This window comes from Urocitellus parryii, chromosome 11 (assembly GCF_045843805.1).
Source record: "Urocitellus parryii isolate mUroPar1 chromosome 11, mUroPar1.hap1, whole genome shotgun sequence".
NCBI classification, from domain to species: domain Eukaryota; kingdom Metazoa; phylum Chordata; class Mammalia; order Rodentia; family Sciuridae; genus Urocitellus; species Urocitellus parryii.
The window spans coordinates 47,994,258-48,021,399 of NC_135541.1; the positions used below are offsets into that span (position 1 = coordinate 47,994,258).

General features: G+C 38.0%; 1 protein-coding gene across 1 annotated transcript in view; it reads left to right on the forward strand.

The window, feature by feature from the left end:
- The first annotated feature begins 2,326 nt into the window (after window positions 1–2,326).
- Pde4b (phosphodiesterase 4B) overlaps window positions 2,327–27,142 on the forward strand; it is a 514,783-nt gene continuing 489,967 nt past the window's right edge. Inside the window, exon 1 of the mRNA XM_026409100.2 lies at window positions 2,327–2,678. The gene's annotated coding sequence lies outside the window, so the exon portion shown is untranslated. The remainder of the gene's footprint in view (window positions 2,679–27,142) is intronic.

A 27,142-nucleotide genomic window follows, 5' to 3' on the forward strand; every position in this document is an offset into this window, starting at 1 on the left:
TCCTTCATTTCCATGAAGTGTGTGTGTGTGTGTGTGTGTTTTCTTTTCTGGTACTTTCAGGGATCTCTTTTATTGTTTCCTTCAGTCTCTCCCTGGGTCTTTTCCATATGACTTCTGCCCAAATTCAACTGCTTTTTGACAATCTCTACAAATACTTTAGAGTTTGTGGGTAAAATCTGTATAAGTTTGCTAAAAACTGCATTTAACTTTTCCCATCTCTTTTTAGTTTATATAATTTCTAGAAGGAGAGAAGAAAGACAAACAGTAGACATTATTTAATTCATTTTGCAATAAGAACACTTTGGACATATTTTTCTAAATATTATGTAATAACCTTGAGAGTCTTGATAATCATTAATATCTTTCAAAGGTATAATATTCAGAGAAGGGGAGCATGCCATTCAGGTTGATTCTTTTTTTCTTTAAGTCAGATTTTAGGTTCCCATCCATACTCTCTTTGGGCAATGGTATCTATATATTTAATAAGCCTAAATAATTATCATTGTAATTAACAAAGATCATGTTGTCATCATTTAACAGAAACTGTATCTAAATCATGACTACATTAAAGGGCGTTTTGGCTTCATTCAGATGCCCAATGCCTTGATATTATTAATATTGGCTTTGGGCTCAATTTCAAGGTAATGGATAAGGTGGATGGTATAGAATGCAAAGCAACAAGTACAAGAAGGCAGAATAACCTTTGGACAGTTGGCAGCATTTTGGATGTACAGATTGGATGCTCTGCACTCTGGCAGCTATTGGTTGAGGAAACAGTTCAGAGTAGGAGTCCACTGAGTCCTGACATTGAAAAGCTATCAGGTTGGCCTTTCATTATATGGTTTGTAAAACTGGTTTGGGTTAATGGGAGAATAATAGAAAGTTATTACTGCTTCATTGGTAAGCCCTTATTTGTTCCTTAATATATAGTTCCGATGGGATCTAATTCCCTGACCCATTCCTCCTCCTACATAGAGAAAATTGCTTCCACTTATGTAATTGGTATGTACTTTCCTTGTATAATAACTAGCATTAGACATTTTGGGTTTTCATAGTTATTTCTCTCATTAGACTGTGAACTGCTTGAATCCAATAAAAGATTATGCCCTAATAATCCCTGTACCCCTAGTATCTACAGGGTATACTGCTGTTCAGTGCAAAATGAGTGTTTACTAGAATGAATTAAGAAATGGGTAATTTAATCCATTAAAGTCTTTCTGGTATCTAGCTGATTTAGTAGTTCAACAAACAAAGTTACCCATTCCTATCTTCCTTCTCTTTACCTTAACCAGCTTCCTCTCTAGTTCTCTGAAAGGGCTTGTCACCCAGGGAAAAGGAGACCTGGACTTTTCCCATCTCTTCTCTCCTCCCCTACACACACACACACACACACACACACACACACACACACACACACGACTCCACCCAGCTGGGTTTCTAAAGCCGGATCAGGGATCAAGTCAGGTTTCCTGGGCCTCTGCCTGTTGCTGTGTCACGAATTCCCAAGTTATGGAACCCACTCCCAGACCCTCTTGATGGACTACCTCCTCAGAGGTGATTTAACCTGTTGGTTTGGGGAGCACTGCGCTTGTCACTCTGGAGTCCTTTGTGCAACAGGAGAGAGCGGGCTCCCACGCTCTGGCTCCTTCCACACGCGCTGGCTAGCTCCCTTGCATCGCCTCCGCCCACCCCCGGCCCTGAGTCCGTCCACCTCCGCCCCATCCCCCTTTATGCAGCCTTTAGCTGCGGACTCCTTCCTACTGTATTCATGGCAGATGAACAGCCAGTGACTGACACGTTCCAGGGAAGGCGAATGGGAGCAAGCGCGGGCGGCTGGGGGAGGTGTGTAGTGGCAGACGGCCTCTGGGATTATGAATGGGGGCGGGGGAGGGGGCCCGGGCAAGCGTGAGGTTCAAACCAGGATTTTCGGCATCCTGCTGATAGGCACACAAGGCTGTGCGTAATCCTTCAGCTCTGGTGGAAAGGGAGATGCTGTGAGCTCCCGACTGCGAGTGAGGGCTATTTTGCAAAACTCCCCTAGTATCGTGCCGGTGGAGTATTGCGGGAGGTCGGAGAGGTAGGTGGGAAAGGAAAGAAGCGGGGAGGGCGATCAGGAAGAGGCCAGCTGACTGCAGACGGCATGCTTTCCTCCTGAGAATTGACAGGTGGTGGCCTCAGCAGTTACAACCTACTACACAGCTTCTAGTCCGTGCAATACGGTCACATTGTTATTCCCCCCGCACCGGGCTGAGGAGCGCAGCGCTGCAGACCAAGTGGTACTCGGGAGCTGTCTCTTCCGGGGACTGGATCTGGGGGGCGGGGGGATAGGGATAGGGCGTTGAGGGTCAGCTGAGAAGATAAAAGCTCGCGGGTGCATCACAGAGGACTGTGGTGTCCTGATCCGGAACCTCCACGCCAGTCCGCCAGTCAGAGCGCGCGCTCCTCAGCCGCCCCCGGCCCGGCCCGAGCGCCCTTTTCTGGGGCTCCTGGCCCCGCCTGGGCAGTTTCGGTCTCCTAGTGGCCGGCCAGGCTGCAGGGAGCAAGGAGGCTTGCTCCCAGTACCTACCCTGTCGAGCCGCACCCGGCTGAGCCACGGCTGGAGCCCGGGGTCCAGAGCGCTGTGGTGCAACGAGGCGCCCCCGGCGGGAGGAGCGCGGCTTCCACCAGGGTAGCCTAAGGTAAGGGCTGCCTAGGAGGCTGCGGGTTTATTCCTTAGCCTCCCTTCTCTTACTTTATCACACATCCAAGTCGGAATGAAGAGTGTGGGTGTTGTGGGGCTGATGCGAGGCGAAGGGGAATGGAGCCACTGAGCCAGGATGGTCGCCTTGACGGTGTTGTTGGCGCCCCTTTAGAGTCAATCCAATGACTGGCCTCTTCCCTTTCGTCCTCTCCTTCTTGCCAGTGCTGCTGCCCTTGGACTTCTTGGCGAGTCACTGGCAAGGAGGGAGATCCAAGGGAGGATGGAGTGAGATAGAAGGAAACCCAAGTGCTGGCGGTGGTTGGGAGCGCGGTGCCTAGTGGTTGCCGGTGGTGAGCACTGGTGGGAACCTGAAGTACCCAAGAATTTGATGGGTTGTGGCCCCCACACAAACCCAGGGATCTGGGGCACCAAATGGGATGCATCCAAACCTGGGAATAAAGAAGGCTCTGCCGAGAACTTTTGGGAAGCTCTGCATAATGTCTGGTGAGGGTGCCTGGGTTGTGTTCAGGACCCCCAGCTCCAAGCTATAAGTGTGGGGAGAGACCCTCTACCCCCCAACTCCTCTCTTTCCTTCTTGCCTTTTCTTCCTTCTTCCTGTTTTGCTTCTTTCTTTCCCTTTCTCACAGACGACCTTCCATGTGCCATACTTCACACAAAAATCGGAACCCACTGTAGCCAACAGCTTTAAACCAAGTATTAGGAGGAGCTCGTAGAGGAATAGCTCTTAATTACAGGAACAGATCTTAATTATGCATTCATCACATGTATGACATACACATAGTTTTTTCAACATTGTGAAACTTTCACTTAAAATTGCATTGCATTTACATTATGTTTACATCACATGTATGTTGTGCTACTAAATAGAAATGCATTGTGTGCATTCTGCATTTTCATCTATATGTGATATAACTGTTTTTTGAATCACATGCATTTTTTAAACTCAGAGGTTTTCAGCTGCCGGTAAGTCTTGGCTTTATTGTAGTAATCGAAGGCATCATATTAAATTTAAAAAATTACAATAAAATATAATGAAAGTCTAGATACTTACCCCCACTTGCAGTGGATCATAAATTCTTCCCTTTCCTTTTGCTAAAAACTGTTGTTGTGCCAATAATTTTCATAAAACCAAAAACAATTTGGGGGCCTCAAACGTATTATCCCCAATCTCAGGTTTAGGGAAGGATATGGAATTTTCTGCACATGAAATGACAAGAAGGTGGAAAAAGCCAGTGATTTCATTTCAGGTAGAGGAAAGTTCAGCTGCGCTTCCCTCTCAGGGCACCTCATTTATCTTCTGACATCCCAAGAGAGGAACCCCTTAATGTCAACATGTGTCTCCAGCATAATATTGGCTTATTCAACTCTACAAATCAATACTTATAGGACTTGGCAAGTAACATGTTTACTGTATGCTTCTATTGTTTTTCTTTTTTTTTTTAAACAGCAGGGTGCCATTTTTTTGCTAATTTACAAAAAAAGTAAGAGTGTTAAATGTACTGAAATTGTTGAGATGGCATGATTGATGGATTGATATTGTTTAATCTATATATCTGTCATCTTTCTATATTGCTTATACAGTTGTGAGCTAAATAATTCTGCCATGTGTCTACTTGTATTTTTATCAGCTTATTTACTTTTCAGTTTATTTCTAGCTTGACATATTGTGCAAAAATAAATTATCCTAAATTTCTCTAGAGGGTACCCACTTGGTCATGCTTGTTTGCTTTTATAATAGGGTTGTTTTGATCGAGGAATAAGAAATCAATCATATATGGTTTTCTGAACTTGGGAGTCCTTTGCCTTCTAGAGACAGGTATTTAAAAATAACAGGTGCTGTGTATGTACAACTACAGATTTATTTCATAAAGACACTAGACACAGAAATGATATTTTCATTTTGGTTCATAAAATGAACATTTAAAATCATGAAGGAATAAAGAGTCCCAGGTATCTCTTTATATCTTATTTGACTTATTTCAAGTAGAGAGCAAGGAGTCTTAAGTTAGAAATATTTTCAGGGTTAGTAATTTGGATCTATCTTTTATTATTGTGACATGAAACTTCACCCATTCCTCTAAGGAAATAAAAGCAGCATGGTTTGGAGAAGACATGGGGATGTTGTTGATAATGACACATGGGTTCCTTTGAACATGGGTTGTTGTACCACTTTATAGTAACATGGTGGAAACTGTGATGTGCCAAATCCTTCTTCAAGGAAGGACTGGTGACCCGAGCCTGAGCATGTTGTCAACAAGTGGCCTTCAATTGTCAGACACTCAGGGAATACCTGAGCTGTAGAGAGCCCCATTGTTTCAGATCATACTCTTTTTTAGGGCAGCTCCCATCCAATGGCTGATCCATGTGGAGAATAAATATTAGTCCATTTCGGCATAACTCAGAGGGATCATTGTAGCTCTGGAGCTCCTGGTGGGCTTGCATTACTGTGCTCTTTTTCCCTTTGCCCATATCTGCTTCCTTCCCCATCCTTTCTCAGGCATTCATAAGGAGGCCATCCTTAACAGAACTGCACACTGAACTTCATGTCAGAGTCAGCTTGCCAGGGCAACCAACCTGTGACAGTGCCCCCTCCTCAGACACTTATTTTGTCAGTTTTAATAAACTTGTCTTTTGACATGTGGTGTCATTTCTTATTGGGGCACATTTCCTTGTCCTTGCTCCTCTTCTGTTCTTCTGTTTTATATTTCCCTCTTGACTCTTATTAGATCTATAATGTTTCTATAGTCTGTTTTCTATTGATTTGAATGTTATATATCCTATTTCTGGTTTTAGTCATTATTCTTATGTTCCATATTTTGTCTTAACTGATGTAATTAATAATAATAATACCCAGTCTCTTGAATAACATAAAGACCTTGTATGGTTTTGATTCTGATCATCCCCCATGCTTTAAAATGAAGTTCCACCACATTATTTATATCCCCAGGATATTTTCATATAATTAATGTTTTCTTTTACTGCGTTTATCGTCAATGCTCACTTAAATGTATCCACATTTTCTGTGTTTGTGTCTTGGTTATATTTAAGGCTATTCATTGTCTTTGGAGTTCTGTAGTTTCACTAAGATGAATCCCACTATAGGATGCTCTTGTGGGCTACTTTTTATTGCTCTTTCTTGGAATGTTTTTATGCATCATGAATCAGATGACTCCTGTGTTTCTTGACTTATTGAAAATTCGAAGTATAATCTTATCATATATTGCCTTGCTTTGATTACGTCTTCTGAAGTTCATATTAGATATATGTTGGACCTTTTTTTTTCCTGTTCATGTCTATTCCCGGTGTAAATATTTTTAGTTAAAAATATTTTAAAGAAAAATTTGGGTAATTTATTCAGTACCGTGTTCTGCTGCTAGGACAGGGTCAGGGACTGTGCACCTGGGTAACCTACTGTTAGATAGGAGGCTTTGTTTCTGCAGTTCAGGGGTGTTCACTGGTCCACCACCCTCTTTCCACCATTTGGAGTCCTCCTTTGGATGACTGCATTATTTCCAGGGCTTATAAATATACTTATAAAGAAGAGGTAGGGATAGATGAATATGTGCTGTCTTGTCTGAATTGAAAGTGTGTGCTTTAAAAAAAAACACTGTATTTTAACTCCTCAGCCACAGTATCCATTAATATCATTGAAAATACTAGTTTGATTGAGTATCCCTATAATATGTATCTTATATAGAAATATAACCTAAACATCAGTTTAAAACTCTTATTTAAATTAATTAATTTTATTAGTTTTAAACTGGTGATTTAAACGTCAAATCTCATTCTATCAGTGAAATATATGACAAAAACCTATGTAGGTAATATTTTCTCTATGAAACCAGTTCTCTCCAAGTTGTATTAAAGCATTTGAAAAACATGAGTACTTTTTATCTGTTGCTGTCTCTGTGGGAAATGCTAAGAAAATCCTTTATCAGATGGATACTTTAAAACTTTAGAGAAAGTAAATAGCACTATTTGCACAAGCAACTTGCTGATATTTTTAGGGGATTAAGGGAAAAAAAATACCAGGATTCTCAGTCTTTGCCTTTCCTGGCTTATATCACAGTGCTGACTCATTTTCAGAACTGAAAGTGATCTTAGAAATCACTTACTTCAAACTTATTGTTTTATACCTAAGAACATTGAGACCTTGAAAGGCCATAAGAGAACTTGAGTTCCTTCAATTAAAGTGGCAGGGCTTATTTATTTTGAGTTCTTAGTATTTTCTAACTTTATGTTTCCTATAAGAAATCAGAATTGACCTATTTTGAGAAGACATTTAAATTTATAGTGAATTTTGATTCCTTGATACCCATTTTGAATGGAAAGGAAATATTTTAATAAGTTGGGATAACATGATAGTCTTTTAAAAATAGGTATATTTGAAAATTTGATGAATATATGGTTCAGTTATTCAGAAAAATTATTATACACTAAAACATTTGCATCCAATATTGAGGGTTTGTAAACTCCTGGGAAAGACTTCCAGATATTGTTTGTTTTGCCTATTGTCTTTGCTAGGGAAAATGACTTAGGGACAATAACTTGTTTTATAGTCAGAGTCGCCTGTGAAGGTCTGTGGATAGTGACAGTTGCCCTGGCATTGTATACTGGTATGCTGGAGGATTTATTTTCCTTCAGGTTCTAGAAAGCCAGTAGGTCAGTAGGATATAGCAGGACTGGCAGGTGTTCAAACAGAGTGAAACACAAACAGGCCACTCAGCCCCCAGAACATACTCTCTCCTTCACTGTATGTGTACATGCATGGACTTAGACACATACCTTAAGATACCTTGAAAAGATCCTCCCATCTGCTGCTAGTTTGACCTTCTTACTGCACAAAGACAGTGCTCTTTTGGGGATTATTCTCCCTTTCTCATGTAAAACTACTCACTTAAAACTAACTTCACTCATATCAAATATTAGGGACTTAAAAAAAAACTAGACTGTCATTGACTGTATTTATTGGAAGGCTTTTTGAGGGTAAAAAGAAAACTATGCTATGTTTCTCTTATCTTACATCTATAAAGTAATCTCAGAATGTTAAAAGAACTACAGAATGTTAAACATCTCTGAATTCCAATGAGAAAGAAAGGCCAATGTTGATTTTTCTCTTTTCTATTCCAGTATTTGTTAAAATAGTTGAAATTACTTTCAAGGACATTGCCAATATATACCTATATACACTGTGACTAGTACAATTCCCTGAATGGGGGTGGGGGGGGAGATGCGTTTCGTTGTTTTGATAGTGCCTTGACTGAATAAATGAGGACGAGGCACTGGAAGCCCTGAGTTTCAAAGTTGAGATGCCACTAATTGGTCAGTGGCATCCTCTGTGTAATCAAAGGGTATAATTATGAAAATCGCCGAGGTTATTTCCAGTATTATGGTTTGGTTAAATGTCAGATTTGTGGATCTTGTTTGACAAAACATTAGGGGAATTTTGGGATAGGCCCAACTTTCATAAGAAAGTTGTTCAGAAAATTAATTTTAAAATTAAAATTATTATAATACCCTAATACGGTCAGAAAATTACAATAGTTAGAAATGTCTTACCCCATTTACCCATTACATAGGTACAGCACATAGCACAATTTGGGGGGAACAAATCCATTCATGTTGACAATGATAATGGTTTTAGTCATTATTCTTATGTTACATATTTTGTCTTAACTGATGAAATTAATAATAACACCCAGTCTCTTGAATAACATAAAGACGTTGTATGGGTTGTACGGTTTTGATTCTGATAATTCCCCATGTTTCAAAATGAAGTTCCACCACATTTTATTTATATTCCCAGGACATTTTTATATAATTAATGTTTTCTTTTACTGCATTTATCGTCAATGCTCACTTAAATGTATCCACATTTTCTGTGTTTGTGTCTTGGTTATATTTATATTCGATATGAGGTATCCCCCTGAAAGCTCATGTTTGAGACGATGCAATAATGTTCAGAGGTGAACATTATGAGTGTTGTAACCTAATCAGTGGATTGATCCATTTGATGGATTAATAATTTGAATAGATTAATAGGTGGTAACTGTAGGCAGATAGCAGTGGCTGGAGGAAGTAGATCATGAGGGACATACCTAGAGGTTTATATTTTGTCCTTGGCAAGAGGCGCTCTCTCTGTGTCCTTGGTGCCATGAGCTGAGCAGCCCTCCTCTGCCAACCCTCTGCCATGATGTTCTGCCTCCCCTCAGGCCCAGAGCTACAGAGTCAGGCAACCATGGACTGAACCTCTGAAACCATGAGCCAAAATAAACTTTTCCTCCTCTAAGTTCTTCTCGTCAGATATTTTAGTCACAGTGATGAAAAGCTGGCTAAAATAGGAGGTGATGCTCATGTGAATGGCACCAGGTATGATTCTCTGGAGATGTGGCAGTTACTGCAGATGGGTTAATTCAACATCCATTCACCCAGTTTCTTTTTCTTCTTCCTTTGCTATACAAGTTGGCAAGAAAAACATTCAGCTTCCCCATATTTCTTGAAGATAGGAGTGGTTCCAAGGACAAGGATTTCTGGGGAGCTCTTCTAAATAAAAGGAATGATTTCGCAAGGAGAATGCTCTTACTTTTGACTTTCACTCTTTCTCTAGACCATTGGATATGGGTGCTCAGCTTTGAAGTGAGTAGCCAACTTGCATGCACGAGGAATAAACCCATATGCTAAGGATGATGATGCAGAAAAACAGATGTAGCTTGGGTCCTTAGTAACATCTTAGGGAAGACATATCAGCTTGTGCTGCCTACCTCTAGACTTAATGTTCCGTGAGAAAAAAATAACCCCCTAATTATAAATAACCCCCTGTTAGGTTTTCTGTTACTCCAAGCCAAACACATTTCTAACTGAACATGTAAGGTCATTGTTAAGATTTTTCATTTTATATTTTTGAAGGAAAAAAAATAGTGTCTAAAGATCTTTTTAATTACTGATCTTGGACTGCGCATTTTAGGCGAGCTTGTACAAATATTCTCATTCTGAAGAAGTCGGGGTATGAACATTTTGGAAAAATTATAAGTTTCTTTTTGTTGTTCATTGCAGAAAGAATAGCATGAAACTCCAAGAGTTTCTGTTTTGTATTGCTGAGAAAAGATTCCAAAATTTTATTCAATGGGTGCAATTTATAAGAGGAAAACTCTATTTCTGTGAGTCACACCTCCTACTTAGCTATAATCTTTGGTAAGATGGGATACAGCTGTAGAATACTAATAAGCTTTTAAAAAATGTTATTTCCCCCTTTTGGGTTATAGGAAAAAAATGTATAGTAGAGTAGTTTGGCCTTTTTACCATTTAATGTAAGTTTGTTTTCAGCAGTTTCCTTTTGATTTCACGATCAAGAAATACATTTTAAAAGTTAAGAAGAGATGGTCATTTGCAATAAGTAAATGTAAAGGATGAAGAATATTTTTTTTGTGTGTGCTTGTGATATAGCATATACACATTTCCATTTGAATTTGCCTGACTTAAGTGCAGGAATTAATTTTTGCATTAAGTCATATGATAGGAAAAAAGGATTCAATTGAGATATAATGGTGATATTTTATCAGTTAGGATTGCACTTATTTGGGAGTCACCAAAAGTTTGACACATATTACTACAATGAGTAAGAGTTTTATTTTTCATATGTCTGGAAGGAGATGGTCCTTAAAACCAAAGAGGTCATCAAGGTTTCAGGCACCTCCTTGCTGTTGGCTCCACTATCATTAGTTTATGTCTTTTATATTCCCATTGTAAAGACAATTAGTGAACCTCTCAGGCATGGCATCTGTACCACAGGCAAGAAAGGACCAGGCAGAAGGCACACAGCTTCTGAGTTTGTCTTTTTGATAAGGAAAAAGAGAGCTTCCTGGGAAGATGTGAATGGTATACTTTTATTCATATCTTATTGATCATAGTTATGTCAATTGCCATCCCCAAGTCTAGGGAAGTCTGAAAAATAGTGGGGTGTTTTGTTTTGTTTTTCATTTTAATTTGGGAAAATCAATTCCTTATAAAACATTTGAATTCTGTTCTGTAGTGAACAGGCAAAGATACTTGCTTGGTAACCCATTATTGTTATTGCATATGAAGAATATTTCTTAGCTTTTAAAATCATATCTATAGTGTTGTCTCATACATTTGTAATCTAGAGGTTTCTTAAAATGTGTGATAGTTTAAAATAGTCATCAATAATTATTTGTATTAAATTCCTGTAAGGGGCAATCATTGAAAGTTTTCTATCAGCTGTTACTTTGTGTCAAGATAATTGACTGATATGTGAAACTGAAAGTAAATCTTGATGGTTATTGGTATTAACCTAATAATCATGGGCCAAAAGGTCATAATTTCCTTTTACCACTAGTAATGACACGTCTCAGTGTGAAATTGTGAAAAAAAACAGTGACAATATTACATACTATTTATTCATGAAATACTGTGATTTAACAAAATATTTTAGTTGTAGATGGACACACTATCTTTATTTTATTTTTATATTTGTACATGATGCTGAGGATGGAACCCAGTGCCTCACAAGTGTTAGGCAAGTGCTCTACCATTGACCTACAACCCTAGCCCAATAATGTGATTTTTGTTGTTCTAATTTGCAGCTACATATTGTAGGCTAGTTTGTTGTTCCCAGTTTTTTAATAACACATATAAATAATACCTGAGAGAAGATAATTATTTTAAAAAGCATAAATTTGGTTAAACCCCAGAAATTTGGCTTTGCTATCCTCATTCTTGATATTGACAAAAATATCCTGAGTAATTGTGAGTTTACACTCCAGTTAATACAGGCACTCTACTTAGAAGCCGCTTATATATATCAAGAAGAATTATAAATCTTTTTTGGTTAATTTTTTCCAATTAAAATAGTTCAAGGCAAGTGTTTTCACCATTCTTTACAGGGATATGGTAAAGATAAATGAAATAATGGATGTGAAGTGCATTATTCTGCACCAAAGGATGTTATATAAATTCTACAAATAGTACTACTAAAGTGTAAACAAGATGATGGCTGATTATTTCCAAAAGTGAGTATCATAACCAAGAATTTTGAGTGTTGTCCTGAATGTTGGTTTTTGGATGGAGATCAATATACCAACACATTCTTATGTTCTTACATTGAAATATCAAAGGTAAACCTCATTTTGAGGGAAAAGATTATATTGAAAAAGCTTCAAAGATAGATGATTTATTGAATAATGTGCCATGATAATAGATTTTGCCCACATATAAAAAATCTTTTGGGTTTTCAAAGTGTTTAGTGAAATGGAAAACTCTTATTAAAATGTATAATTTCCAGCACTAGAAATCGAATTTTAAATCTAGAATGGAACTTCCAATGACTATATCTTGGAAATAATGAGGTTCTGCCTGATTCATAAAAATCTTCAATAGAGGCTTTTGTAATACCTTCAATAAAGGGTTTTTGAATCCCTTTGGCCACAGTTTCTACTCCTTAAAAGACAATTTGAGATGGAAAGTAGGTTTGTTATTTCTAACCTAAATGCCATGGGTTCTATGTGCTGTTCAGTGGGGGAAATGACCTGTATGTTGTGCTGATGAGAACAGTTCACTCTAATCCAAGTTGTGAAGAGTGGAAAGGAGGCTTTGCTTTTCTCTGTGCATTATTCTCTTGGACAATTTATTAAAGATAAGTGCTCAGGTGTAGGCTAATAGGTAGCATATGCTAAAGAGACAGTAGCTAAAATGGAACAAAGTTGGTTAATTAAGGAGAGTGTATCATACTTTATAAATCAGATCATTTAGATAATTTAATCTCATTTTGTACTACTCCTAGTCTTCAGAAAACCTTGTTTAATTGTCTTGGCTGTCTTAAAAGGAAGGACAAATTCAGGCAAGTGGTTTAGATGGGTAGTAGCAGTAGTGGCAGTAATTAGGAGGAATGAGAAGATAGAAGAGAGATTAGAAGGGATTGGGGAGTTCTTGCTGCTAAATACAAATAGAGGTCCATCCGTCATTTTCCAAATAATGACTCTTCTTTGGCTGTGTACAACAGGAATCTTTTTTTTTTTTTTTTTTTTGGTCATATAACGGTACTGAGCTGTTACTGGTGGCACAGGGACCTCTTGTCTGCTGATTCAGATGAGTGGGGCCAGTATATTTTGCTTCCTGCTGTCATTAGGGGACCTTGAATAGAACAGAGACAGTTCTAACTTCAGTACTTGTATTCCAGAGCTCTCCTGGTCAAATCCATTCAGTCAGAGCATGAAAAAGTGGGAGAATTTTATAGTCCATTTTTGGGAGAGGCACATATCCCTCCCATGTACATCTCATTGTCTAGAAGTTAGTTTCATTACTTAACCCCAATTGCTGGAGAGCCTGGGATTTTTTTTTTTTTTTTTGGTGTGGAGGTTTGTCTAGAGAAGAGGAAATGGGTGTGATGATGGACAGCTGATAGTTTCTTCAGTACAGTCTTCTTGAAGATTACTTTACCTTTTTCTGATGTCAGATGCCTTGTTTCCTGATTTCCATGCTTTGCTCTTTCTTGGTTTAATGCCTTCCATTGATGATAGAGCACATCTTCCAATACCTGCTTAGGAAAAAGTGTGTTAAAGGCAGAACTTTAGAAATGTTGGGCATCTGAGTCTACAGCCCTACCACCTTGAACATGCCAGATCTCCTCTGATCTCGGAAGCTCAGAAGATAACTAAGCAGGGTTGAGCCTAATTAGTACTTGGATAGGAGAAATGTTTTGCATCTGAGAATATTTTCCTTCTGTTTACATTTGATGGATAGTTTTTCTGGATCTAGAATTTTAGGAAGTCATTCTGTTTCAGAATTTTGAAGGCACATTTGTCTTTTTGTTGCCATTTTAGCCATGGAGAAATTTGTGCTATGCTGAATCTTAATCCTTGAAATGTGATTTTCTTCTCATTGAAGCTGTTAGCAATTATCCTGCTATCCTTGGAGTTTTGAGATTTTGAGATGATGTGCCTCTGCTCAGGTGATTTCTAATTTATTGTGTGGAGGGATTCAGTGGGTCTTTTCTTTCGGGGTATACTTGTCCTTCAGTTCTGGTAACTATTCTTCTATTACCAGTTTTGCCAATTTTCAAATCAGTTTTCCCTACAACTACCACAAGTCAGGAAATTGGGATGAATCTTAAAGTGATGATATCTTCTAATAGCCAGGTGGCCTGACACTTTCTATGTAAAATAGTACCAGCAGCAAAAAGTCTTAGATTCTCTGAAATGTTGTGAATTCTTTCAATTGGTTTTCTTGATTTTCCTTTTCTATAATTACTGTTTTACTTTTATCTAATCTTTTTATTGTAAGACATTATTTTATGTATCACTAAGAATAAATATGCTGATAAAATATAAACAAACTTTTCTTGTTATTTGGAAAATTAATTTTATTGAAAGGATATGTTTAGACTTAATTAAATAAGTATCATCTCTTTCCTCTGAATGTATAAAAGGGAACACACTAAGACAGATAAGTGGTTCTAAAAACATATTCATATTCAGAATTTTAAAATTCACATTCAGAATCCATCTCTTGAATCCCAAATCATTAATGTCTGTGTTTATCCATGCAGTACCACTTTATGTGCCAGCAATAGTTCTGGTTCTGAAAAAACGCTTAGCAATTATGTTGATCAAGCTTGCTTTCTGATTCCTGCTTTGGGGATGTTGTTAAACATGCTCAATTCCCCACTTCTCCTATCCCTTCCTCACAAATGTAAAACTTCTAAGTGTTCAAAGATGCTCCATTGTTGTCTTATACATTTTCTTTCAAACAACCTAACACTCGTTCTGCAGTTTCTATGAATGAGTAGGTCATTGCACTGATCACATTACTGCTGTCTCTCTGATAGCAGTTGTAAGGTGCTATTTAATTTAAGATGAATCCTGAATTCCGAGCTATAATAATGTGGAAAATGTACACAGTATTTAGATGTCGAACCATCTGGATTAATCCTCTAAAAAGTTATTCTCTTTTTAGGCAAGTACTCTACCACTGAGCCACCTCCCCAGTCCTGAAAATTGGGTATCTTTTTAAACCAAGTTTCTTACTTTTCTCCTTGTGTACCTTAATTGTAAGGTAAAGGTAAACTTGAATATTTTCAAAGTGAAATAGAAATGGTTGAGAATCCCTAGGGTTCCTCTGCCTCTAGAAGCTGCACGTATGCTAGAAGACTCACCTGTGCTGGGAGGTGATCAAAACGGAAGCAGTACCACATTAATGATTCAGACATCACTTCTCAGGTACCTCAGGGAACCATGCCCGGAAGCAGTAGGAAGCATTTTTTCCAGCTGTCTCTCTGCATAGATTCATAATTATATTATACATGCAGCTTTGCAACTTGATTTTGCATTCACATTGATTAAAAATATAGATTTCAAGCATCTCTATGAAGGGCTGCATAGTATTCTATTGAATACATACATGTATAATACCTTATTTAGTCCATTCTCTAATGACGGATGTTTCAATTGCTCCCTTTTAATTTTTGCAGTTTACCAGTGCTTTAATAAATATCCTAATATCAATGTTTATAAATGCCAAGTTAAGAAAAATACACATCGTAAAAGCTTTTTGACACCAGATTTCCTTCAGAATTTATATGTTCACCAGCTATCCATCAGATCCATCACTTCCTCACATCCCTAGAAGGTTTTCTGGGTTTTTCAGTTTTTGATCAATGTAAGCAGCAACGAAACCATCCTTTCCTGTTTTCAGTTTGTTTTCTTTGATTACCAGGGAGTCTGGAAAACCGTGTCATATGATGTGGTGTCCTTTGAGAGAGAAAGAGCCTGCCTGAGGAGGAGGGTGGGCATGACTGGGCAGCTGGAGCAGCTCTTGGTGGATATCCGGAAAGCTTGTGGCTGGCAGGAAATGAGTAGTTCCTGCTCCTGTTGTCCCTGGAGGTCCAGGGAACTCTGTGGTTTAAATCCTTTAGCCCTCACAAATATCCTTTTCATTGTTTTCCCTAAGTGGCTGGATGCTTTCCAGGTGCCACAGTTATTGTATCTGTGCAAAACGCAGAACCACAGCCTCTGGCCTCAGAGCGATGAATAGGTGAAGCATAAGTGGGCTGTGAACCTGTGGAAGGACAAGGAGGGCCCACAAGCAAGTGGAACAGCACAGATGTTTGAAAGCGGATGGTCTGAGGAATAGTGAGGGAATGCTGACCTTAGACAGTTCTCCCCGTGCAAAGGAATGGGAGAACATATTTGACTCCATGGTTAAAAAGTGGCCTGAGGTCACTTTGTGAGTTCTTTTTGTTCTCCCACCATTCTGGGATTAAACCCAGGGAAGCCCTTGCATGTGCTAGTAAGTGCTCTACCGCTGAGCTACATCTCTAACCCCCTTTTAAAAAAATTAATTTTGAGTCAGGGTTTCATTAGGTTGCCCAGGTGGGCCTCAAACTTTTGATCCTCCTATTTAGCCTCTAGTAGCCAGGGTCACTGTGTATGTCACCATGCCTGATTCACAGTGTAAATTTTTAGTGTGCCTTGAATGTGAATTTAAGGAGCCTACTTTTTACCTTAAGAGCAGTGGGCGGTGTCTAAAATTTCTTGGAATCTTGGGGGGTATCTAAAATTTCTTGGAATCTTGGTCTGATGAGACCTGATATTTGCCATGTTTTAGCAAAGTTTAGAATATTGGAAACAGATACAGGTAATATTTGCTTTATTACTGGTTTCTACAGGCATCCTATATTTAATAAAGGATAGAATTTTTCAGTTGTGGATGATTTAACAGTCTTAAAGAACAGTTGAATATTTCCAGTAGAGGGTTGTTGTTATTCTTTATTTCCCAAAAAGAGACAACTTAGGAAGTAGCTCGTTTTTTTTTTTTTTTTTTTTTTTTTTGACAGACAGGTCAGGCCTTTAGAAAATGTATAGTTTGTAACCGAAAGTGAAATTGTTGTTGAACATGCCATGTGGTATGTGGGCAGATATTTGGCATATAAAAATGCAAAATGAATTCAGAAAGTGCGAGAGAGACACCCTATAGCCTTGCCATGAGATCATCAACTTTGCCAAATGGCAGCAAATGTAGAACTTCAAATGGAAAAGCACTCATTAAGTCCTTTAGACTAGCAAAGTTACATATGTTATGTTTTACATTTCATTCATAGGTGGACAAATCTTTCCTCTTTGATGTATTAGAACAAATGAGGGGGTCTAAACACTGCCTTTATTTGATTGGAAATGATCTGAAGCACATGGTATAGGACATTTTAAAAGGCCATGGAAGAGTAGCTTGGGTTAGATGGTTTCTGATTATTTTCATTGAAATTTACACAGTGCTTTCTGAAACAGCTTTTATTATACTTTCGGATAGAATCTATATTGGCTAGTTTGAAGTCGGTTACTTAGTAAGTAATTCCATCTCTGGTATTACTGCTTGACAAACAGCGATTTTCAGAGACGATCATAAAAACGTCATTAGCGATCATTTTTAGAGGTAGAATGGCAAATATCTTATGATAAATCATGCCTTGTGCTGAGTTCATTTATGAATAGTTACTGATGTGGATCTTTTTGATGCTCATAACATGCAGTTAAATTTGTAGCTCAAGAATTCAATTTTTATTTTTCCAGTAACTGCAGCCAAGGGCTGTACTCTCATTCAGCTTTAGATAAGTCATAGTGACATCCTGGGCCAACAGAAGAAAGCTTCCTGAAGGATGGGGATTGTGAGAAGGTGCAGCTTCCTTTTCAAATGCAGTTGCAGGGCTTCTGCAAGGTGGAGTGTTTATACATTTTGGAGTATTCTAGAACACCTCACTTTTCTGCTTTGGCAAAGGCCAGTTTTACTATTTATTTCAACTTAGTACGTCTGTAGTTTGTCCCTCACTCCCCCAGACAAGGTAACTAATAATTATTTAGGTAGTTAACATCTATTGTGCTAAACACCTTAAAAATGCTTTAAAATACTGTCTCATTTGATTCTTACTATAATCTTGGGATGAAAGCATTATTGTATTCATTTTAAAGACGAAAACACCAAGGCCCAGCCAAGTAATTTGCTTAAGTTTATATAGCAAGGCCTGATTATTTTTCCTCTCACCAACCCAAAGTCTCTACTTTTTCTAGTCTTTGCTTAAGACTCAATATGTTAAAATTTTAAAAATACTTAAGAGCTTTTTATGTTCCAGGCATATAAATTAACTCATTTAATCTGTGCCATATAAAAGAGGAGCAATTTATTTATTTTTATTTTAAAGCTTGGGGGATTTTAGAGGTTTGGTGGATCTAATTTCTTTCTTTTTTTATGTATTTATTTTTTAGTTGAAGTGGGACACAATACCTTTATTTGTTTGTATGTGGTGCTGAGGATAGAACCCAGGGCCTTGTGCTTGCCAGGTGAGCATGCTACCACTGAGCCACAATGCCAGCCCTCTAATTTCTTTAACATTACACATAGCGAGGATTCAAACCAAAGTCCATCTGACTCCAAAGCCTGTGCTTTCGCCTTCTATATTGTCTTGTAAGACATTTCTTAAAGGATTACATTTTAAAGTGATTATTATTTTTAACAATTATTTTCTATTTAATTCTTTTTTTTTAGTTGTTGATGGACTTTATTTTCTTTATTTTTATGTGGTGCTGAGGATCAAACCCAGTGCCTCATGCATGCTAGGCGAGCCACAACCCCAGCCCCTCTATTTAATTCTTTTGCTCCTTATAAGTGGTTCCACCTTTCACGTAAATGTAATGAGTTAATATGAAGGCTTGCTAAATGCCTCTGTCCCTCTACTAAATGCTTGTCTACATTAGGGCTTCTCAACCTTGAGGCTTCTCATGTCTTGGATGAGATCATTTCTTGTTGGGAAGAGAAGCTGTCTTGTGCATTGGAGGGTGTTCAGCAGCATCTGCAACCTCTGTCAACTAGATGCCTGCAGACTCACCCCACTTGCTCCAAGTTGTGACAACCCAAACAACCTTCAGACATTACCAAATATCCTTTGTGGAGAGGAAGTCACCTGAGGTTGAGAACATTGTCTCCATTATCTCATTTTATCCTCAAAACACCCTCTAAGCTCACATCATTATGATCTTAATTTTACACAGTAAGAACGACTTGCGGAAGGTCACATTGCTGGGAAGTGGTATCTCTAGAGCCCAAACTCAAGGCTTATGACCTTGGGGTGATTTTTGCTGGGCTTCATTTTGTCTTGTCTTCAAGTTTAACTTGAGAGCTCGGAAAGGCTGGAGACAGTTAAATTCTCTTTTTCTTTGGTCCCAAGGGTACTTGGAAAAGTAGTTAATATCCAGCAGTGCTTTGGCAGATGTTCATTAAACAAATGACATGCTTTATGTGGGTCCTATTTAAATCAGAATATTTTAAATAAAATCTATTTTGTACAGTAATTAAGATAGTAATTAAACACAGGCTTTCGAATTAGACATAACAGGTCTGCATCTCATTCCTGCCATTTACTTATTATGGAATCCTGAGAAATTTTTTGATCTCTTTTAGCTTTGCTTTTCTCATCTACATAGGACCATAATAATCCCTTCTGTGAATACATTTAGGAATCAGTAAATGAACATACAGAAGTCAATGAGTACAATGCATGACACAAATTTAAAAAAAAATAAGTAAATAGTAGCTAACAGTAATACAAATATTTTAATGATCATAAATGGTTTGGATTTTCCCTGTATGAAATTGTTAGATCTACTTTTATTTCAATCAATTTAGAAAAAAGGTTTTCTTTTATCTATCTGGCTAACTTGAAAGCTATTATCTTATTAAGATTAAATTTAAAAAAAAATACATAAAGTGAATAAGCACACAGATAAATGAGGAGAATAGAGGGAGAAAGTAAAGCTAAACAAACCCAAAACAGAGGCCCATTTACAGACTAAAATAATCTCCTGAAATCACTCAGGTTTCAACCAAGAATTAAGTTTTGTTTCATTTCAGTAAAGAATTATTAACCCTCTTGGTGGCTTGAGAGAAAGAGCTTCTTTTGGCCTCAGATGGACACATCCCTGATCCCAGTCCTCAGCCTTCTGCTGGCTTGGCATCTCTTGCTTCCCTCCCCAAGGTCTGACCTTTTGTCGCATTTCCTCTGACTCATGTTTGGGTTCTGTTCTTGGCTGTTCAGCTTTTGTTCTGAGGTTTCCTTTACTAGATTCCTGGGTCCCCTCTCAGGTAGTCACTGAGTGGATTTTGTTTCTCGGTTGGACTTCATCCTTAGGGGATGACATTTATGCCCTGTTATACCCGAGATGCATCAGCTGCTTGGAGGTGACATTTCTCATCTCCTGCTCCTCTGGTCCTGGGCCAACTGGGAAATATCTCTTCCAAACATAATTGGATCTAATCATGAAGATTTTCACCATAGGTCATTGATGTTGAATTCCTCAGATAATAAAATACCATTGCATGGTATTTCATGGTGCCTGTCAAGGCCTATTTTAAATGCCTCTCCTTTCCCCCCCCCCATCATTTTGGCATGCTTTGGAAATGTTAATGTTATGGGATACACAAGTAAAACTGTTCTTGATTACAGGACCCTCAGGGCTGTCCTGGAAATGGAGGGTATGATTATCTCGGCTTCTTGTCAACACTATGTATAGAGGCACAGAGGCTGGGAAGCTGTATTCTAAGGTCCCCCATGGAAACACAAATAAATAAGAATTACTCCCTAGCTTCCTTATTTCTGTTGGTCTATCAACTATCTGAAAGTATCAGCTAGTCCTAGAAAAGTTGTCCCAGGAATAGAAAGCTTTCAGAATGAGGAGAATGACACCAAAGTTTCTGTGGAGCTTGAAAAAGGAATAGCAGAGTCCATTTAAAAACATACTGGGAGATATTAGAACTAGAAAGAGATTAGGATTAGGGAGGGTTAGGAGACTATGGAGAAAATTCAGGAATGAAGTTTTGAGAGTTTGGTGCATTGGTTACTGTATTAGTCAACTTCACATTACTATGATGAAATTCCTGAGGAAATTAACTTATAAAGGGAAAAGGTTTATCTAGCTTGTGGTTCTGGAGGTTCCAATCCAAGATTGAGTGACCTCATTGCTTTGGGCCTCTCGTGAGGATTACAGATAGCAATGGCAGGGAGCATGTGTCAGAACAAAACACTTGCATCATAAGTCAGGAAGCAGGGAGAGCCAGAGTTTGGGGTGCCACAATCCCCTTCAAGGGCACATCCCCAGTGACCTATGGACCTCCCACTAGACCCTACCTTTCAAAGTTTCGTTGCCTCCCTGTACAACTGCTCTGGAGATCAAGCCTTTAACACATGGACCTTTGGGAGACATTGATCCAAACTGTAATAGTTTGTAAAGAGTGAGACTCATTTTTATTCAGATAGAAAAGGCTGGAGTGTGTAGGATGGGTCAGCAATTGGATATTCATTTAACACCTTACTTGCCAAGAGACTATATTTACACAATTAACCAATTATGGAAGGCCAACATAATTGCTATTTTAAAGTGGAATGTATAGGAAAAAATAAGTCAATGATACTATTAAGTTAGTGTTCTAATTAATTGAGGGCATTGTATTGCCACTGACTGAAAAATAAAGGATCAGGAAGAAGGTGCAACTTTTGGGCAGGGCGAAGGCATATTTAGTCTCCAAGTCTGGAGACATTTGTGCAGTATGCAATTACAGTTATCTGAAAAGTGCTTCTGGAATTCTTGAGAGTCACCTCAAAGAAATCAGTTCTTAGAAGTGAACCTTGTAGAGATCTATTGTTTTCATGATGGGTCAATGGAAATCATAGCACAATGTAAGTAAAATGTATATGGTGGAGTTTTTCCGAGGAGACAGTTCTCGTAGTTTCAAAGAACTAGTGATGCAGATAGTAATTAAGACCTGAAGGAAAGACTGGCAGGAATTATGTTTTTAACGTAAAAGAGGCATTTAGTTTTCTTTGACAGTAATATAAGAGTATGAAAGAATTTTGAGGGGGAAGATGCATGATTAGGAATAGGTATTTGAATTCAGATAGAACCTTGGAAAATAAAATGTCTCATGGACAGCAGGAGTGGTTGGCAAAGGAAAACAGGTGAGAGAGAGATCTGTGATACAGATTTGTGGGTATTCAGTAGTGTGATGATATCAGAAGCCCTAAGCATATGTGTGCATTCAGCAAAAGGTTAGGCTAGAGAGAGAACAGTGAAGAAGGCCAGGTTTTGAGCTCTGAGCATTACCCAGAGTAGAGAGCCAGGTGAACAGAAGGGCTGGGACACTCCAGGCACTGGACTGCAGCACATCTCTTGCCAAAGCCTTGCTCACAGCAGCTGCTGGTTGAGACTCAGGCTAGGTATAAGCACCCTTTCCTCTAGTGTGCTAGGTGGTTGGTCTCCGCATCTTTTCCTCCCTCATCCCTGTCACCAAATTTATGTGAACAATCTGTCATATTATAGGTATGTATGAAGATTCTCTTAAGAATAGATGAACACAGAGAATTTTAAAGATGAAATAAATCAATAAAAAGGTGAATTATAACATACATTCCTAGAACCAGTGGAGTATTCTTTATGCTTTCTGCATTTTTAAGTTCTTATCAAATTCTTGACTCAGTGCAATAAATGACACTTATTTAAAGTCTACAATTTGATGATTTTTGGGCAAACAGTTATGTTACAGATTGTTTGTTTTAGGCAATCAAAAAGTTCATGACTATATGAAAGTTAATGCATTTCCCAGAATAAGTGAATTTATTCATTCTTCAGTCAATACACATTTTAGAGCAAACACACACTGTGCTTTAAGAGCCAAAGTTAAATATTGCATCTCTGCTTTAAATTTTGAAATTTAATTTAAGAAACACCAATTTGGAAGCCATGTATGTGATTAAGTTGGTATTTCAAATCACAGGAGAACATAATTATTTATCAAATATTTGGTCAACTTGGGAAAAGAAATTGAACCGTGTTGGCTCAGTAAATCAGAAGGAAATGCAACCAAAACTAAAAGTCAAACTGAGATTGAATGCAATATGTTACCTTGGATTGGATGCTGGAACAGTAAGAGGACATTAGTGGGAAATGGGTGAAGTGTGTATGGGAAATCTGTACTATCTTTACAGCTTTTCTGTAAATCTAAAGTGATTCAAAAACAAAAAGCTTATATCAAATATATAATTAAGAGTTTTTGCTCAATTAAAATTGTTCTACTGCTGAAAATAACCCAAGAAAAATATTTAATGTGTATGTTGCAAAAATACATCCTGATTAAATAAAATGCACTCACATGTCAATATTAAAAATGCTAATTCAACTGGGTGTGGTGGTGCATCCTTGCAATCCCAGCAGCTCTGGAGGCCGAGACAGGAGGATCTGGAGTTCAAAGCCAGACTCAGCAACGGCGAGGCACTAAACAACTCAGAGTAGGGCTGGGGATGTGGCTCAGTGGTTGAGTGCCCCTGAGTTCAATCCCTGGTGGTGGAGGGGAGCTAATTCCTTAAAAGAAAAATGGGCCAGTGACATAGAAGCAAATAGTAAAATAATTTTCATATTATTAAGTAAGAAAGCAGCCCTGTCACCTGCTTCCTATTTCTATGCAAGAGCGCTTCAGCTGGTCTAAGACTTTGTCAGTTTCCAATTTCCCTGTCTTTCACTCTGTCCTAAATGCAATGGGGAGGGTTTACCTATATGATTTGATTTTAAGAATTTGGGAGAAAACACACACACACACACACACACACACACACATACGGTGCAGCTCTTTCTCTATTTTTCCTTTTGATGCACCTCTGCTGCTTGTATTTCAATTTTAGAAGACTACTTTTTAAACTTTATTTATTTTTTTATGTGGTGCTGAGGATCGAACCGCACATCTCCCAATATGCTATGCAAGCACTCTACCACTGAGCTACAACTCCCACCCTCAATTTTAGAAGAATCTTGAAGAGCCCATGTTTTATCAAAACTCAAATATTCTTTTATGATTAGCTTCCTGTTTCTATTTTTGAGTGATTATTAGTGTACTATGTGTGTGTGAGGGCACATGGGAGCTCATGTGTGTATGTATAGAAAAGAGAAAAGTGGGGAAATATTTGATTTGGGCGTAAGGTGGAAGATTGATTAAATATCCCAAGCCCTGACAGCTAATAAACACTTGAAGATATATTTATTCTTTATAGTAATTTTAAAAATGCAGCTTAATGCAAGAAGGTACCATTCTTCACTACTAAATTGATTAAAGGGTTCAGAAGGAAAAATAGCCAGAATTGAAGGCTTTGTAGTAAAAGGAACTTTAACACTGTGAGTAGAAATGTAAATTGATACAGTTTTCTTAAAAGGCAAGTTATCAATTTGTATCAATGACCATAAAATGTTTCATACTAAATTTCAAGCTTAGGGTAAAATCTAAGGTATTTATCAAAGTGTCACATAATAACTTATAAACATGAATGTTAATCACTGCACTATGTATAATGGACAAAAATGGGAAAGAGCTTTATTGTGTAATATGGGCATATTGTGCTACTTACGATTAAAGCCATGAAAAGCAGCTTTGAAGTGTATTTATTGAACTGGGAAAATGAATAGGTTATATTATAAATTAGATAAAAGCAAGGTAAATCCCATGTGCGCAATGTAATCCATTTCATAAGCAGTCTCTCGCTGCAAAATAAGTTTTGTAAAAAGTATTTTTCTAAAATTATACTTTTGAAAAATAATTTTGTAACAGAACAAAACCAACCATGTTCCTAACCACAGTGGAAATATTAATCTTGTGTTCAGGACTTGTAGCTGAAGTTTGAAGCTGAGAGCAAAGGTCACCATGCACCTTGCAGAAGTGGGTGTCTTCTGGGGAGAAAGATGTGTGGGGAGAGAGGGCCAGTGACAGGGGCATTACTGTGATGTGTGCTATGCAGAAGGTATCTCCAGCCATCGTGTCAGAGAAATCACAACCAGGAGAATAATCTGAGCGAGCATGGCAGTCTCTCCTGTTATGTTAGGAGAGATTTTTGCTTCTCTTCCTCTTCTTGGAGGAGTTGGTCTTTCAGTGTGAGAAGGTGGTGCCTAGGGATGCCTCTCCTTACTTTTACCACTTGTAAGAGTCAGCCAAGGTCCAGTTTTTGTTGGTGACAGAAGAATCTCTAGAGGAGCTTGGATTTAGTTTAAGGTTGAAATTTAAAAACAAAAGAACTGAGCTTTACCTATCAAATTGAGACTGTTCATAATTGCGTGTGTGTGTGTGTGTGTGTGTGTGTGTGTGTGTGTGTGTGTGGTTTACTGAGGGATCCACACTCCCTGGAATGTATTGGGTTTATTTTTTCCCTGTTGTGGTATGTCAATCTCTAGCCCATCTTCCTTTATTATTTTAACTCTTATTGACATATTGACCTGATTCTATAAATAAATTTGCTTTTTGCTTTTTGTAGAATTGTGTTTGTGTTTTGCACTCGTTCTGAATGAGTGAAAAGGGCTAGAAGGATATGCACTCAAAATTAATGATAATGGTCTTTTAGTGGTAGGATTATTTATTCATTTTATTCTCATCTTTAGTCTTCCTTGTATTTTCAAAACCAAATGTGTATCATTCATGCACAAAACATATATTACAAAAATGTCTTTTATGAAGTTATCACTGAACCAGATCTCCATGGTGTTACGTGATTTGCATTTTATGATACACGTACTACACTCATCCTGAACACCTCAGGAAAATGTTTCTCCAGATAAACTTGTAAGATTTGTTTTTTTTTTTTTCATCAGACAAGAATATAGGGCCACTTTGGCTTTGATTACCAGAAAACAAGGGTAAATTCATTTCACCTGTCACTGCCATTGATTTTTGCCCCCGTCATCTCTCATTTAGAATGCCTCAGCAGACTCCTCGTGTTCCCACTCCAACCTCTTCCATCCTCAGTGTAGCCTTCTGAGGGATGTTTCTGGAATGCAAATCTGGCTGTGATATTTCCCTGCTTAAAATTCTTCAGTTGCTTCCTGTGTCGTAAAACCCAACTCTCAGGCTGGTATACTGGGCCCTTCCCCCTCAGGACTCTGCCTACACGTCTTGCCTGGTGTCTTGCTTCCTTCCTATTGGCATCCTAGTCTTCAGCCTTATTAAATCACCTGTAATTTTCCTAGAGCGCGGTGGCCTTTTTTTTTCATGCTTTTTTCTCTATTTCTCATGTTTTTTACTCTTTCCTTCTTCATTTTTTGTTACTGTTCCTTTCTTTGGAGAAAACATTAACTTTCCTTTAATGAGCTTGGTTCTATCTGGCAGAGTTCCCAATGCCACAGGTACACACCTGTAATTTTGTTTCTTCATATATTTTCCCCAATAAATATTAGGATATTTTCAAAAGCCAGAATCATACTTTCTTCTCAACTAGCTAAGGGCTTGTTATAAAAAAATTTTTGCAGGGGATGGGGTATAGGGGATAGAACTCAAGGGCACTCAACCACTGAACCACATCCCCAGCCCTATTTTGTATTCTATTTAGAGACAGGGTCTCACTGAGTTGCTGAGTGTATGGCCTTTGTTGAGGCTGGCTTTGAACTCTCAATTCTCCTGTCTCAGCCTCCTGAGCCACTGGGATTACAGGTGATGCACAGGTATGCATCACCGTGCCTGGCATAAAATAAATTTTTAATACTTATATGTGTAATAGCTAATAACTTCATTGCCTTTTATTATATGTGTAATAGCTAATAAATTCATTGCCTTTTATTACTCATTTTTCCATATTTTTATTGGTGTGTTTTAGTTGTACATTATGTGGGATTACTTGTTACATATTCGTACATGCACACAGTGTAAAAATATAATTTGGCTAATATCTTTTTTAAAAAAAGTCATCTATTTTCTTTCTTTTTTAAAACAAATATTTTCTTAGTTGTAGATGGACACAATACCTTTATTTTACTTATTTATTTATTTTAATGTGGTGCTGAACCCAGGGCCTTGCACATGCTAGGCAAGCGCTCTACCGCTGAGCTACAACCCCAACACCTAATTTGGCTAATATCGTTCCCCAGTATTTCTCCATTCTCTCCTCCCCTGTCCCTTTTCTCTACCAATCTCCATTTGATTTTTCAAGTATATTACATTTTTTAAACCCTGCAACAAACCCATAAGATGGGTATTATAATAAGGATAAAGAAAAAGAAAATGAAGCTTGGAGATATTCTAATTACTGTGTTGCTATTTGCTTAGTATTTATCCCTGCCACTGAAGGTAAGCTCAGCAAAGACTGGGAAAGTATTAATCAAGATAGGCTAGGATATATTACAGTAAAAAAAAATCCCCCAATTTTTGTAGCTTCCAAAAAAATAACACAACATAGTTTATTTCTCACACATACTATTTGCTCACTGGAAGTTGGATGCTACTCTGCCACACTTAGATTTAACTCTGGGACCAGTCAGATCAGCCTCTAGCTGGAACATTGCCATTTGTCACAGCAGCAGGAAAGGGGACATGGAACCACACAATGTCTTTTGAACTTTTGCCCATGTTTCATTGGCCAAAACAAGT